We start from the raw sequence: 16567 nt of genomic DNA on the forward strand, positions 1-16567 counted from the left end.
CAGCGGGCAAGATCCCTGTCCCTCCGGAGTTAGGGTCCCTGAAAGCCTTCTGAAGGATGTGTAGGAGGCAGCCAGCCTCAATTAAGAAAGAAGCACGGGGATATAGTAGGAGGTAAAATTGATAATTCGTGGTGATTGGCTGTGGAGAATGAGGGAGGCTCAGTGGTTCATTTTTATTCTGCAAATATTGATCTTTAGTTATATGCTGGGTGCGGGTCTGCCCTGGGACAGGATGGGTGGGGCTGCCATTCACTGAGAAGAGTGAGGTAGAGGAGAAGTGAGTTGAAGAGAAGGTAATTTGGTTCTGGCCATGTTGTCACTGAGCGGTAGCCTCTGCGGCATCTGAGTGGAAAAGTCTAGCAGGCAGTTGGCCGAACATGTCTGAAGATGTAGATTTGTGAGGCATCAGCGTTTGATGGGAGTTGAAGTTTTGAGAGCAGAAGGCCTGTGAGAGATCTTAGGCGACCTGCAACCTTAGGGGTCATGGGACGAGGGGGCTGAGATACAGGTAGACAGCAGGAGTGTGATGTCTCAGAGGCACGGGCAAGGAGGGAGAGTCAGCTGTGTCAGAGCAACACCTGTGACCTTGTGCGAGCAGCTGTGGCTGGTGGAGGCAGGAGCCTGATGACAGCAGGGCAAGGAGTAAGGAGATGGGGAAATCGAGGCAGGGAGCTAGACATCTGATTATGAAGGGGAAGAGAGATGGGGCAGTGGGTGGAGGGGGATGTGCTCAAGAGAGACTTATTTATGTACTTTTCAGATGAGAGAGACCGGAGTACTTTCATTTGTTTAGATGCTGCTTGAAGTTTCTCGGTCCGGGGAAAGGTCGTCCATGTAGGAGGACGAGAGCAGGAAATGTGGCTCAAGGCCGCCGAGGAGCTGGAGAGAATGGATCAGGTTTCGGTCAGAGGAGTGCTGTGCTCCCCAGGGTGGGCCCCATGGCACTAGGACAGAGAACTGTGGTCAGCGTAGAGGACCCAGCTGAGATGTGTGGCCATTGATCTGGAGGCCCCACTCTCCTAGGCTGTGTGCTTTTCTCCATCATGAGATTTGCACAGAAAAAGGCTGTTCGACTTGTCCAGGGTTGGGGTTAGAAAGACAGTGGTGATGTTGAGGAGTTGAACAAGAGAGTAACTGAAGAGACGGAGCCCGCAGTTCAAGCAGGGTAGGGAGTGAGTGACGTAAGGCCAGAGGGGGCTGGTAGACTGGGAGAAATTGGAGAAATGAATGGATTTGAGGCCTTGCTGAGGAATGAGCGCTAATGTGATGGGAGTAACTGGATGGATGGGCCGGAAGGTTGGGAGAGTATGACACGCGGGTACAGGTGTGTGGGTTCCGGATCTCAGACGTTCTGCCCATGGGAAGCTGTGGCTGAAATGGAGTGGAGGGGAAGGTATTTGGAGATGAAGTCAAGGGACGGAGAGCCCAGGGTGTGGGATGGATGGGCCACAGAGGCCACCTTGGATGGTGGTGGCAGTCGGGTGGAGAGAAGGCTGTGAGAAAGGCTGCCAAAGTCTTCGGTAAGTAAGGGGAGTGACCAGGAGGGAGGTGGGCATGGGTTGAGGTCTGGCTTAAACCTCGGAGAGTGGAGGGGAAATGGATGTGGCCTTGGGGAGCAGGGAGGCTGGTGACCCCACCTCCTGACCCTGAGCTAGCGGACTGTGAGAAAATGAGCAGCCAGTGCTGGGGAGGGCCGTGGGGAAGCCGAGCCCTTAGGGGCAGGGGAGCTAGGTGTCATCTACTGCAGGAGGTAAGGGCTGAGGGTGTGGAGGGCTTTGTGAGCCCCATAGTAGAGGGGTTTAGGCTCTGGAGAGGAGAGGGGTGTTTACTGGGGAGGAGAATCAGAGCAGGGTGGAGGGAGAGCACAGCAGGAGAGGCAGTGGAGGTTCCTTCTGGGATGGTGAACAAGGGATAAACATTGTGAGAACACAGAGTTCTGGCATCCCCAGGGCCTCTAGGGGGTAGGCTGGAGCGCTTCTGCACAGCTGTACTCAGGAGGGGGCCTGGCAAGAGCGCCCCCCCCCCAAGAACGGCTTTCAGGACATGGCAGACACCTTTTAAGCTGTAGTCCATGCTGACTGTAACTACTTGCTACGGGGAGGGAGCGTGGGGCCCCCAGGCTGGGATTTGCCCAGGGAATGGCGTTAAGTGTACAGCTGTTAAAGTGACTTCCTCCAAAAGCATCTCACTCAGCCAAGTTTGTTATCTGTAGATAAAGATTTTCAAGGCCAAGCACTTCAGGAAGGCTCTCCATCCAACAAAATCTCTGTCCAGCTGCTGTCTTATGTTTGAAATTCCTTTAGTGGGGGAACCAAAGCTTGACAAGGTCAGATAAGTAGTAGAAGATAAATGGCCCTGGGGAGGAGGACAGGGTTAATCAGCAGATTCTCACCAAAAGCAAGTGTTGAGTGAAGAATGACTTAAAAAAAAATGTTCTGAGCAGCTTCCTTGTCCTTCTGAGTGAGAAGAGGTGATGTTTAGCACCTTTTGAAAATTATTTGTATTGTGATGAGACGAACACCACTAGCCCGACAATGGACCCCGCAGTGGTGGAAACAATTCTAGCCCGTAACCCCAGCCGAAAAGTGCTCGGAGAAGGCCCGCGCTAGACCTGCCACCTTCCTCTGGGGCAGCAACTATGCAAGGCTCTTTCCTCTCCTCTCTGCTTTTGTTTCACTCTTCTCTCTCCTTAAAATGCACTCACCCCCCTCACCCCACCCCTGCCCGCCTCCCCATTCTTAGGTGTTTTAAGTTCCAAAGGCCTGCTGCCCTGACTGCCTCTGCCTGGGGGATCGTTGCTGTCTCTGAACCTCCGAGGCATTGCCTCTGACATGTTCATTCTTTTCACTCTGAGCAGCACTGATCTGAGTACATGTCTACACCATTTTAGGTGTACGGTTCAGTGGCATTAAGTACATACACATTGTTCTGCAACCATCACCACTGTCCACCTCCAGAACTTTTTCATCATCTCAAACTGAAATTCTGTATCCATTAAACAATAACTCCCCATCCCCCTCCCTCCTCTCCCCAGTAACCCCTATACTATTTTCTATCTCTTTTTTAGGTACCTCATATAAGTAGAATCATTCAATAGTTTTCCTTTTGTGTCTGGTGTATTTCACTTAGCATAAGGTCTTCAAGGTTCATCGATAGATCATGTATCAGCATTTCTTTTTTTTAACTAAAGTATAGTTGATTAACTAAAGTAAAGTAATGTTTTGTTTCTGGTGTACATCAAAGCAATTCAGTTATTTATATTTTCTTTTTAGAATTCTTTTTTATATATCCTTTTAAGTAATATATATATTTTTCATATTCTTTTTCACCATGGTTTACTACAAGATACTGAATATAGTTCCCTGTGCTATATAGTAAGACCTTGTTTGTCTATTTTTATGTATGTTAGTTTATATCTGCTAATCTCAAACTCCTAATTTATCCTTCCTCCCCCTTTCCCCTCTAGTAATCATAAGTTTGTTTTCTATGTCTGTGAGTCTGTTTCTTTTTTGTAGATAAGTTCATTTGTATCTTTTTTTTTTTTTAGATTCCACATATAAACAATATCATATGATATTTGTGTTTCTCTGTCTCGCTTACTTCACTTAGTATAATAACCTCTAGGTCCATCCATTTTGCTGCAAATGGCATTATTTCGTTCTTTTTTATAGCTGAGTAGTATTCTATTGTTTATATATATATATATAAACTTATATATATATATAGACAATATATTCTATTGTTTTATATATATATATATGTATATATATATATATATACACACACATACATACACACACACATCTTCTTTATCCATTTATCTGTTGATGGACATTTAGGTTGCTTCCATGTCTTGACTATTGTAAATAGTGCTGCTATGAACATAGGAGTGCATGTAGATCTAATCTCTGGAGACAAGCAGACCATTGGTTGCCTGGTGCTGATGGAAATGGTTGGGAATGGGACAAGGGAATATTCTGGGTGATGAAAATATTCTGTATCTTGATTGTGGTGGTTGTTACATGGGTGTATATATTTTTCAGAAGTCATAAAGCTATACCCTTAAATTAAGTTTTATTGCATGTTATACTAAGCTCATAAAAAGTCACTTAACATCATTAGTCATTAGAGAAATACAAATCAAAACCACAATGAGAAACCACCCCACATCTAAGATAACTATAATTTAAAAAGCAGCAACAACAGAAAATAACAAGATTAGAGAGAATTAACAAGTCTTGGGGAGAATGTGGAGATACTGGAACCCTGTACCTTGCTGGTGAGAATGTAACATGATGCAGCCACTGTGGAAAAGTTTGGTGGTTCCTCAAAACGTTAAAATTACCATATGACCTGGCAATTCTACTCCTAGGTCTATACCTAAAAGAACGGCAAACAGGGATTCAAACAGATACGTGTACTGATACATAAATGTCATAGCAGCATTATTCACAATAGCGAAAAGGTAGAAACAAGTCAAGTGTTTATCAGTAGATGAATGGATAAACGAAATGTGTTATGTACAGTTGACCCTTGAACAACATGGGTTTGAACTGCATGGGTCCACTTATACTTAGATTTTTTTCAATAAATACATACTACTACCTGGTCTGTGGTTGTTAAATTCATGGATGTGAAACCAAGGATGCAGAAGGCTGACTGTAAACTTTACACAGATTTTTGGCATGGAGGGTCAGTGCTTCTCACCCCTGTATTGTTCAAAGGTCAACTGTACTTACAATGGAATATCATTCAGCCATAAAAAGTAATGAAGTTACGATACATGCTGTAACATGCATAAGCTTTAAAAACATGCTCAGTGGGGCTTCCCAGGTGGCGCAGTGGTTGAGAGTCCGCCTGCCGATACAGGGGACACGGGTTCGTGCCCCGGGCTGGGAAGATCCCACGTGCCGTGGAGCGGCTGGGCCCGTGAGCCATGGCTGCTGAGCCTGCGCGTCTGGAGCCTGTGCTCCGCAACGGGAGAGGCCACAACAGTGAGAGGCCAGCGTACCGCAAAAAACAAACAAAAAAAACAAACAAAAAAACCAAACATGCTCAATGAAAGAAGTTGGATACAAAAGGACAAATATCTAGGAAAGGAGAATGCTTAGAGACAGAAAGATTAGTGGTTGCAAGGGGCTAGGAGGAGGGAACTGGAGTGATTGCATAATGGGTACAGAGTTTTGTTTGGCGTGATGACAAAGTTTTGGAAATAGTGATGGTTGCAGAACATTGTGAATGTAATTAATGCCCCTGAAATATACACTTAAAATGGTTAAAATGACCAATTATCAAAGAACTAAAAAGAAACAATTTTTAATTTCAGCAAAAGTTGAAAGCAAAAAAACATTAAGATTTTAATTTTGTAAAGGTAATGGTTCTCAGAGATATAATTTGATACTTTTATCTCTACCTGCCTACCCTACATTTTCACTGTGATGTCTAAGAGATGCCTCCACCTCAGCTATGTCCAAAGCCATGACTTTCTGCTTCCACTCTGTTCCTCCAGATTCCTTCCCCCATAGTTGACCCCTCCTCTGTTTCTCAGGCCCAAACAATGGCATCATTCTTGGCTCCTTCCTTTTTCACAAACTCCAGATGTGAATTGAAGAAAAATAAAGCTGATTCTATCTTTGAAATATACCTAGACCTACTCATATATGAGCACTTGCTTTATTACAGGATTACTACTGGTGAACAGCGAAGTAGATTTTCAGTAAATGGTGCTTCATCAGCTGACAATCTAGATGGAATGAAATCAAACAAAAATCAATTGCAAGTGAATTGTGGATCTAAATGTGAAAGGCAAGATAAACTGGAAGATGACACAGTAGAATATCTGATCTCAGGGTGTGCAAAAATCTGAGGGCAGGAGACTTTGGTCTGCTGTGTTTATGATGTATCTCCAACGTAGACGCCCAATATTTACAGAATGAAAATAAAAGAAACTTCAACATTCTCTTGAGCGATATACACACATACAAGTACTTGGATCATTGTGAAGACACACAATGTTCTTAAAGGTAAGATTTAATGTCATATAAATGTCACTTCTCATTAGTCTATCATCTAATGAAATCCTAATTAAAAACCCATTCAGGGAATTCCCTGCGGTCCAGTGGTTAGGACTCCGTGCTTCCACTGAGCAATGAGGTGTGATAAGGCCTACCAGGAGGTAAACAATATTTTAAAGCCACAATTATTACCATTTTGTTGAATCTAGGACACTGTGTATTATAAGGTGCATCACTGGTTCGTGTGCCGCTAAGAAAAACACTGCCAACTAGCCTATGACTTCTTAGTTGCCTCCTGATTCAAAGATCTCACAGGTGTGAATGGCACTGACGCATGGATTCTCAGACAGATTAACAACAAAAAAAATTAAAATGCCAGAATAGACCCCAAAACCTACGTGATTAGTAGAAGATTAATATTGCAGATAGCTGGGAAAAGAGGGATCTTTCATCGACTGGTATTGAGAAAATTAGGTGGTCATCTAGGAAAAAAGCCTCCTATCTCACACCTGATACACACACACACACACACGCCAGCTGGACCAAAGATGCAAAACCAAAAAACAGTTGTAGAAGAACTTGAGGGATAATAATTTTTATGTTATCAGAATAGGGAATACCTTTCTAAATATGTCATAAATTGAGAAACCACACAGAAAGACTGATAATCCGACTTCTTAAAAGCAAAACCCAGAGGCAAGGCCGACACTGCCCCACAATCTAAGTGAAAATACAAAAGGTAAGCTGGGAAGTAGCCTGGCTGCTCCTCCCACAGAGGGCTTGACCCACCCCATCTTATTTCCAGGGTCCTCATTCTCCCCAGACCCCCACTCACATGGCTGCTGCCAGTGCCAGTCTATATGGGACCTCAGCCATCTCCTAAAATTCGAGGGTTATTTTATACAAACATAGTGGGTTGAATGGTGGCCCCAAAAGATGTGTCCCCTAGAATGTACAAAGGGACATTTTCTTTTTTTTTTTTCTTTTTCTTTGCAGTACACGGGCCTCTCACTGTTGTGGCCTCTCCCGTTGCGGAGCACAGGCTCCAGATGCGCAGGCTCAGCGGCCATGGCTCACGGGCCCAGCCGCTCCGCGGCACGTGGGATCTTCCCTGACTGGGGCACGAACCCGTGTCCCCTGCATCAGCAGGCAGACTCTCAACCACTGCGCCACCAGGGAAGCCCAGGGACATCTTCTGAAAGAAGGGTCTTTGTGGAATGAGTGAAGGATCTGAGATGAAGTCATCCTGGATGAGGATGGAGGAAAGTGCTTGGAGCCATGCCAGTGACAGCACGCATGCCGAGTTGCAGGCCACATGGGATGGTCGGGTGGTCCTGGTCTGGGTGCTCTTCTGGAAGTTTCCATTTACCTACCTGAGCTACCCCTCCGCTCCTGGACCCCACTGCCTGGGGAGAACTTACAACAGCAGGTACAGGTAACACATCCTCTTTAACGGGTGGCAGCCCGGCAACTCCTGCAAAAGGTCCGGCAGAGGCCCATTCAGACTGGGCCATCCACACGGCATGGCCCCTCACTCCCAACCACCAGCCCAGCCCCGCAGCCGCTGACAGGGCAGGGAGCGTGGCCTGAGGAGCAACTGCAAGCGCTCTTGCTGCCTGGGAGGGTGTTTCCAGACCTTGATCCAGGCACACCTGGGAAGGGCTGGCTGGCTGACTCAGGCTGCCCAGATCGGCCAATCCTTGCCCATCAGGGGCTCACAGTTGCAGAAAATGGGCCTTGCTGCACCAGCCAGGTCCAAGGAACAGGTGTGAGGTCCTGAGGGTCAGGATGGACATGGGGCTGTGACTTCGGCTTGTTTTCTAATCCTTTTAACTGACCCATGAGTGGGAGGCAACTGCAAGAAGACCCTCTCCTCACAAGAGGGATCTAGGTGTCAGGGAGAGGAGGGCTGGTGGGCGGAGACAGAGGCCTGGTGCCTGGGTGCAGTGGAAGCCTCTGGAAGAGCCAGTGGAAGGAGGCTGCACAGAGTGAAGCCCAGGGTCGCAGACATGTCCAGGAGCTGCTGTGTGTTAGTTCAGGCCCTTCTCTGAGCTGCTCAGGGTCAGCTCTGACGGACAGGTGGGGCTGGGGTGCTTTGCTTCGAGGGCTATGGGCGCAGTTCCTGTGTGCCCAGCCCTGCGGGGGTGCCTGCCCAGGTGGGCCCTGTGGGCTGCTGGGTGCCTGCCCAGGTGAGCTCCATATCCTGGGAGGTGCCTGCACAGGTGGGCCCTGTGCCCTGGGAGGGGGCTGCCCAGGTGAATCCCATGCTCTTGAATGTGCCTGCCCACGTGAGCCCCGCGGGCTGCTGGGTACTTGCCCAGGTGAGCTCCATATCCTGGGAGATGCCTGCCGGAGAGAGCCTCCTGTGCCCTGGGGGGGGCGTGTGAGCTAGCGTCCTCTCTTTGCAGCCGGCACGGAGTTGCTTAGCGACTCCCCCGTGGACACCATGGACACTGCTGGGATGAGATGAGAACCAGGAGAGGCTGCTGGTGTCTGAACCTCTGCCCGGGCCCGTCTAGAGCAACGAGGTCAGTAGGTGGGTGCTGGCTGCTGTGCTGCGTGAGGGAGGCCCCATGGGTACCTCTTGTTTCTTCCACCTGACACCACGGAGGCACCCCCCCGCCTGGGACAGAGGGTGCAGCCTGCCCCAGGCAGGTGGGAATTCCTGGTGACCCTGTCGGGGACACCAGAGGGACGGAACAGGCAGGAGGGGAGTGGGCGCCCACGCAGAGCCATGGGGCTCGGGGCCCAGGGGGCCTTTCTGGGTCTGCGTTGGGAGTGGACGAGCAGTGGTGAGTGTGACCCAAGAAAGCTGCCCTGGTGACATGAGACTGACCCCGCTCGGGGAGACAAGCCTCCCAGGTGACTCCCAAAACAGGATTGGAAGACAAATCCTGGTAAAAGGAAGTTTTGTAACATGAATCCTGCTGAAGGAGAGGTTTTGCAAAGCTGATCCCCTAAGAGGAGGCTCCGTGAGCTCTTCCCCTCAGGGGGGGACGTGGAGCCTGCCGGGAACAGGCAGTCCCCCTGGGCGGGCGGCGGGTGCAGAGCCCACTCTGTGGCCCCATGTCTGTGCTTCTGGGCGGGTAACTTGGCTTCTCGGAGCCTCAGCTTCTCAGTCTGTTCAAAAGGTGATGGCAGCATGGATTGACTAGTAAGTTGCCCAGAACAGAGTAGAAAGGGGTCTTGTGGAAATTGCACAGAACATCGTCTTTAGGGGAATCGCAGGTCCCGTTTCCCACAGGTCTGTCTTCAGGATCAGGAGAGCGGATCTAAGCAGATTTGCAGTAGAGCCTGGGGACGGGCTCGGTTTGGTGGGTCCTCCTGTCTCCTGAATCATGGACGGGGAAGCTTCAGCGGGCAGTGGTAGGTTCATCCCACCTCTGGAAGTGTCTGGACTCCAAGGCCCAGCAGCCCCTGAGCCCTGCGTCTGGGCCCCTCGGAGGCAGGTGGGACAGGCTGACCTCCTTCCTTCCCAGGACATGTGAGGTGCAGGCTGTCGTCAGGGAGAAGCAGGGATGGAGGGGTATCCTGTGTGGGAAGAGGACATGGGGCAGCTTGTGTACGTGGATGTCCACACCAGGAATGTGGGTCAGTGCAGGGGGACTCGGACACCAGGAGGTGCAGCTGGTGGGCCTGAGTAAGCAGGGCTGGGGGTCCCGTGGAGGCGGTGGGTCGAGCTTCACCCGTGCTGGGCCTTGGACTCCCCGGCCTTCCTTGTCCTGGTCACTGGGGAGGAGGGGCTGAGCGGTGCTGGTGGAGTGACCACCAGGCCTTGCCAGTGTTGGCGCCTCCGGCTGTTGTCAGGGAGCCTGTGGGGTGTGGGTTCTGCCGTGCCCGCCAGGGAGGAGGTCTGGAGGGCTCCGGCAGGAGGCACTGGTGTGGCCAGCACCTGTGCAGAAGCTTCCAAGCCAGTGTCCAGAGAGAACCCCTGCCTGTGGATTTCAAGTCCACATACACAGATCAGCTTCTAGTGGGCTCGGATTATTTTCTAGACACAAAGTCCTAACACCCTGTGTGTCCACGGCACATGGAAAGGCACATCTGATGTGGTTCCAGGTGCTGCCTCTGGACCCCCTCCTGCCTGGACGCCGCGCAGCCAGTGTCACCATGTCGTGACTGTGTGTCAGGCGGGGGGCAGGGGGGAGAGCAAATGGTCCAGGCCCACGAGGGGCCGTGCCATCCACGGAGCCAGTGCTGTGGCTGTAGGTGTGCCCTCCGCTCACCCCACTGGCAGAGGCTACTATCCCCTTACAGATGGGGAGGCAGTTGGTGTGGCACCTGAGGTCGGGGCCTGTGGCTGGCAGGCGGTGGCGGTCAGCAGGGGGTACGCACGAGGTCAGGGAAGGCTCTCAGTGTGTTTACAGAGAAGATGCGAACGTGGGTGCAGGTGCAGAGCTGCCTGCAGATACTGCTGTGAACGCCCCTGAATTCTTTCCTGAGAATATTGGCGGAGGGGCATTCAGACAACAGGGCAAACAGCTTGTTCTGGTGGCTGTTGTTGGGGAAGCGGGGCATAGACAGGGGCTCAGCCCGCAAAACCCTAGAACCGCCCCCAGAATGGCAGGAAGTGGTTCTTCCACCTACTAGACGTGGAGGGAAGGAGTGAGGTCTGCGGGGCCACCTTCACTTTCGGGGACTTGCTGGGAGGCTCGTATGCTCAAGGCTAAGATGGGTCACAGCACACAGTAGGGGTGCATGGCGGGATCCCTGTGCTGGCTTCCTCATGCCCCCTCCTTCACTCGAGGGTCTTGAGAGTATCTCTTCCCCCAGTGAGGAAGGGTAAAACCATGACATTTTCCCCCAGGGAAGCTCATTAGGGACTTGGCCCCCAGCTGGGGCTGGTCACCTGGCATCGTCTGCTCTCAGCCTCCAAAATGCCAGTGCCCAGAAGGAGAACCAGTGTTCAGCATGAAACACATGGTTTGTGCAAACGGCGTAGGTGCAGGGGCCGCCCCTAACGGGAGGGAGGTTTAGATAAAAGCAGGGAGCCGTTCCCCAGCTGTGGTAGCTTCCTGGGGCGGCCATGACAAATGACCACAAATGGAGCCTCAGAACAGCAAAAACCGATCCTCTCTGTTCTGGAGACCAGAAGTCTGAGATCAAGGCGGCTCAGGGCTGAGCTCCCTCCCGAGGCCCCAGGGGAGGAGGCTTCCTGGCTTTTCCAGCCTTTGGAGGTTCCAGGCGTCCCTGGGCTCGTGGCCACATCCGTCTCCATCTTCACGAGTCTTGTCCTGTGTCTGTCCTCTTCTGTCTCTTCTAAGGACACCTGTCACTGGATTCAGGGCCACGCTCATCCGGGATAAACTCATCTCCAGATCCGTAAATAGCGTCTTTAGATCCTATTTCCAAACAAGGTCCCATTCCCAGGTTCTGGGGGGCCAGGATGTGGACATAACTTTTGGAGGGGGCCCATTCAACCCATACCGCAGCCCAATTCCCAGACGCTGACCAAGGGCCATCCATGCCTACTGACCTTCCTCAGGACAGCAGTCAGGTTAGCGATGTTCTGTCTTTCTGCACAGAGGCATCTTTTGTTTCATGCACTTGATGGGGGGAAATGCTGCTGGCTGACCTCCCAGTCTTTCCAGGGACCATGCCGAGCTATCCTCCCTGGGAGTGTGGGAGCACGGCCAGGGCACCCTGTATATGCTCTGTGCTTACTGCTCAGTGGTCATACACCTGCTTGGGGCTGGGCACCCTCAATAGGCTAGACTGGCCCCTGGACCACTGCACTTTCTACCACATCAATAGGTGCACTATGTGTGGGCCTACGACCATGATGTGTGGACAGGCACTCATGCCTGCCGCATGGCCTCCAGCCCACCATGGACCCTCCAGTCCTGCTGTGGACACCACCATCTAGTCATGGACTCCCGCTCCTGCTGTGGACACCCCCATTCCATTAACCCCCAAGAGACCTGCTGAATAGGGGTGAGAACTCCACTGAGAAGAAGAGACCAGGGATGTGCATGTGCCTTTGAGGAAATCATTGCTCAGAAGACTGCAGCATCTATCAGCAGTCTTCTCCGTGATCTCTTGACCTTTGCTCTTCCTCTTTTCATCTGGTATCTTGCCAGATCGTTCATGGAGAAATTAGGTCCTATCTGGCAAGAGCAGAATCGTCTTCCCAACACATGAGAAAAGAACAGGCATGGGCCCGCACCCATCTTATCCTTCCCTGCCTAACCGGCCCCATCAGGTCAGGAAGATGTGTCCCTCCTCCTGTCAGAAGCCAAATCCCAGATAAAGAACTTAGATGTAAAGGAAACCAGAATATTGTTTTGAGCTATGGACACTTTAAAAAAAAACCAACAACAGCAAAAACAAATGATCAAATTTCCCAAAATATGGATGTTACAGAAAAACCCGAACGAACTTTTGGGCCAACCCAATAGGTGCAAAGAAGGGCGCGGGGACCTTTCTGCTCTTTCTTCCCCAAAGCAGGAGAGAACATATCCTCCCCCCCAACCCCCACTCCTGCCGCCATGGAAGACGTCCTCCCTCTGCTGGAAGGAGAGCGACATTGTTACCGTCAAGGGAAGAAAGTGGAGAATGAGAGAATTCTGTACAAATGGAGTTTGTTAAACGTAATTCTCATACTCCTTCACTTCCCCACACAGTGTACTTCCTTTTCCACAATCGCCTCTCTTTGTTCAACACAACAGAAAAGCATTTAGGTTTTGCCACTTCTCTGGGTCTGTCTTCATTTCTGTAGTGGGGCACCCTGTGTCTTGTAAATCTTATGGGAAATAAATGTGTATGCTTCTCGCCTGTGAATCTGTCTCCATTTAGTTCTCAGGACCAGCTGTCAACTCTAAGAGGGTGGAGGTATGGTTTTGTCTCGGTGACATTTTTCTTGTCAGCATCTTTGAATTCTACCTCCTTCCTTGGCTTGATTCTTCAGTATGCTGACATGCTCTCAGCTACCATCTTCAGAAACTGTGAGAATGAAACACATTCTTTTTTTTATTTTTTAAATTTATTATTTATTTTTGGCTGTGTTGGGTCTTCGCTGCTGCGCGCGGGCTTTTCTCTAGTTGCGGCGAGCGGGGGCTACTCTTCGTTGCGGTGCGCGGGCCTCTCACTGCGGTGGCTTCTCTTGTTGCGGAGCACGGGCTGTAGGCGTGTGGGCCTCAGTAGTTGTGGCACACGGGCTCAGCAGCTGTGGCTCACAGGCTCTAGCGCGCAGGCTCAGTAGTTGTGGCGCACGGGCTTAGTTGCTCTGCAGCATGTGGGATCTTCCCGGACCAGGGCTCGAACCCATGTCCCCTGCGTTGGCAGGCAGATTCGTAACCACTGCACCACCAGGGAAGCCCATGAAACACATTCTTACCCTATGATCCAGCCCTCAGAATTTTTGGTATCAGTGGACCCAAATGAGTCGATTGCTTACATCTACTCAGAAACCTGCACCAGGATGTTTAGGGCAGCTTTATTCAGAACTGCCAGAACTTGGAAGCAACCAAGATGTCCTTTAGGAGGTGAATGGACACATAGACTGGGCTACATCCGTGCAACAGAATGTTCTTCAGCACTGAAAAGACAAGAGAGAGATATGGAGCCATGGAGAGACAGATGGGGCACCTGAAATGCATATTACTCACTGAAAGAAGCCAATCTGGAAAACTGGCATACCTTAGGGTACCAACTACATATGATATTTGGGAAAAGGCAAACCATGGAAAGGGTGAGAAGACCATTGCAGCGCCAGGGGTTTGTGGCGGGGTTGAGGGGTGAGGGCTGATAAATAAGTCGAGCACAGAGGCTTTTTAAGGCGGTGAAGCTATTCAGTGCGATACATTCATTCATGGTGAAATACATTTGTCAAAACCCATAGAATGTACCACACCAGGAGTGAATCCTAATATAAACTCTGGACCCCGGTGAAGGTGTCCATGTAGATTCATTGATAGTGACTGACACACACAATGTCGTTGGATAGTCAGGGAGCGGGGGGCTCTGAGCACCTGTGGGGATGGGGACAGGGGGAGCAGCAACAGCAGAGCAGGGCATATGTGGGACCTCTCTGTACTCTGCCCAATTCTGCCGTGAACTCAAAACTTCTTTAAAAAAATAAAGTCTATTTAAACAAAGAAACAAACATTCGAGTAGTATCACATGGCTGCTCGTCTTCAGTCCTCAATTTTTTTTTTTTTTTTTTTCCCGGTACGCGGGCCTCTCACTGTTGTGGCCTCTCCCGTTGTGGAGCACAGGCTCCAGACGCGCAGGCTCAGCGGCCATGGCTCACGGGCCCAGCCGCTCCGTGGCATGCGGGATCCTCCCGGACCGGGGCACGAACCCGCGTCCCCTGCATTGGCAGGCGGACTCTCAACCACTGAGCCACCAGGGAAACCCAGTCCTCAATTTGTCTGGGCCACTTGAGAGTGGAACTTCAGCGGACATTGTCCTTTCAACCCGCATCATTTCAGAGTTTCATCTGACATCTGCTTTTTATCTCACTACAATCTTTTTTAAGATAATATGTCTTCTTTTTTTTTAAATTGACGTATAATTGATGGGCAATATTATATTAGTTTTCTGGTATAACACATAGTGACTTGATAGTTTTATACATCACAAAATGATCACCAAGATAAGTCCAGTTACATGTCACCATACAATGTTGTTACAGTATCATGGACTCTATTCCCTATGCTGTATGTTACATCCCCATGACATTTGTTTTATAACTGGAAGTTTGTACCCCTTAATCTTTCTCACATACTGCGCTCATGCCCCCAGCCACCTCCCCTCTGGCAACCACCAGCATGTTCTTGGGATCTGTGAGTCCATTTCTGTTTTGTTGTGCTTGTTCTTTTGTTTTGTATTCTACATAGGAGTGACATCATAAGTTAGCTCTCTCTGTATGACATATCTCAGCATAATACCCTCTAGGTCCATTCATGTTGTCATAAGATTTCATTCTCTTTTATTGGCTGAGTCATATTCCACTGGGTGTGTGTAAATATGTACATGAAATCTTTCTTACCCATTTGCCAATTGATGGATACTTTGGTGGCTTCCATATCTTGGCTATTGTCAGTACAGCTGCCATGAACATAGGGGTGTGTATATCTTTTTGAATTTGTGTTTTTGTTTCCTTCAGAAAGATACCCCCAAGTGTAATTCCTGCATCATATGATAGTTCTATTTTTAATTTCTTGAGGAGCCGCCATAATGTTTTCCGTAGTGGCTGTACTAATGCACATTCCCAACAAAAGTGTCTGAGGGTTCCCTTTTCTCCACATCCTCGCCAACTTTTTTTTTTTAAATTAATTAATTAATTTATGGCTGTGTTGGGTCTTCATTTCCGTGTGAGGGCTTTCTCTAGTTGCGGCAAGTGGGGGCCACTCTTCATCGCGGTGCGCGGGCCTCACACTATCGCGGCCTCTCTTGTTGCAGAGCACAGGCTCAGTAATTGTGGCTCACGGGCCTAGTTGCTCCGCAGCATGTGGGATCTTCCCAGACCAGGGCTCAAACCCGTGTCCCCTGCATTGACAGGCAGATTCTCAACCACTGCGCCACCAGGGAAGCCCCCTCACCAACTTCTTATTGGTTGCCTTTTGGATGATAACCATTTTTTCAGGTGTGAGGTGGTAATTTCATTGTTGTTTTGGTATGCATTTCCCTGATGATAAGTGATGTTGACTATGTAGTCATGTATGTGTTGGCCATCTGTATATATTCTTTGGGAAAATGTTCGATCTTCTGCCAATTTTTTACTTGGGTTTTAGTCTTTTAGACGTTGCATTGCATGAATTCTTCGTCCGTTTTGGATATAAACCCCTTTTCCGATGTATTGTTTGCAAATATTTTCTCACGTTCAGTAGGCTGCCTTTTCATTTTGTGGATGATTTCTTTGCTGTTGAAAAGCTTTTCTTTTAGGTGGGATCCCATTCGTTTATTTTGCTTTTGTTTCCCTTGCTTGAGGAGACAGATCCAAAAAATATTGCTCAGACTGATGTCAAAGAACATACTGCCTATGTTTTCTTCTAGGAGTTTTATAGCTTCAGGTCTTACGTTGAAGTATTTGATTCATTTTGAGGTTATTTTTGTAGATGGTATGAGAAAGTGTTCCAAATAGATTCCTGTGCATGTTGCAGTCCAGTTTTCCCAACAAGATTTATTGAAGAGGTTATCTTTTCCCCATTGTATATCTCACCTCCTTTTTCATAGGTGAGTTCACCATACATAATGGGTTTGTTTCTGGGCTCTCAGTTCTGTTCCATGGGTCTATGTGTATTTCTTTTGTGCCAATACCATACTGTCTTGATGTTTCCGGGCTTGTAGTATAGTTCGAAATCAGGGAACATGATATGTCCACGTTTGTGCTTCTTTCTTAAGATTGTATTGACTATTCAGGTTCTTTTGTGTTCCCACACACATTTTAGAATTCTTTTTTCTAGTTCTCCAAATAATCCCATTGGCATTTTGATAGGAATGGCATTGAATCTCTAGATTGCTTTGGGGTGTGGAATCATTTTAACAATACGAATTCTTCCAATCCGTGAGCGTGGTATGTCTCTCCATTTGTTTGTGTCCTCTTCAAT

This window comes from Grampus griseus (assembly GCF_964374135.1).
Source record: "Grampus griseus genome assembly, chromosome: 20".
Taxonomy (NCBI): domain Eukaryota; kingdom Metazoa; phylum Chordata; class Mammalia; order Artiodactyla; family Delphinidae; genus Grampus; species Grampus griseus.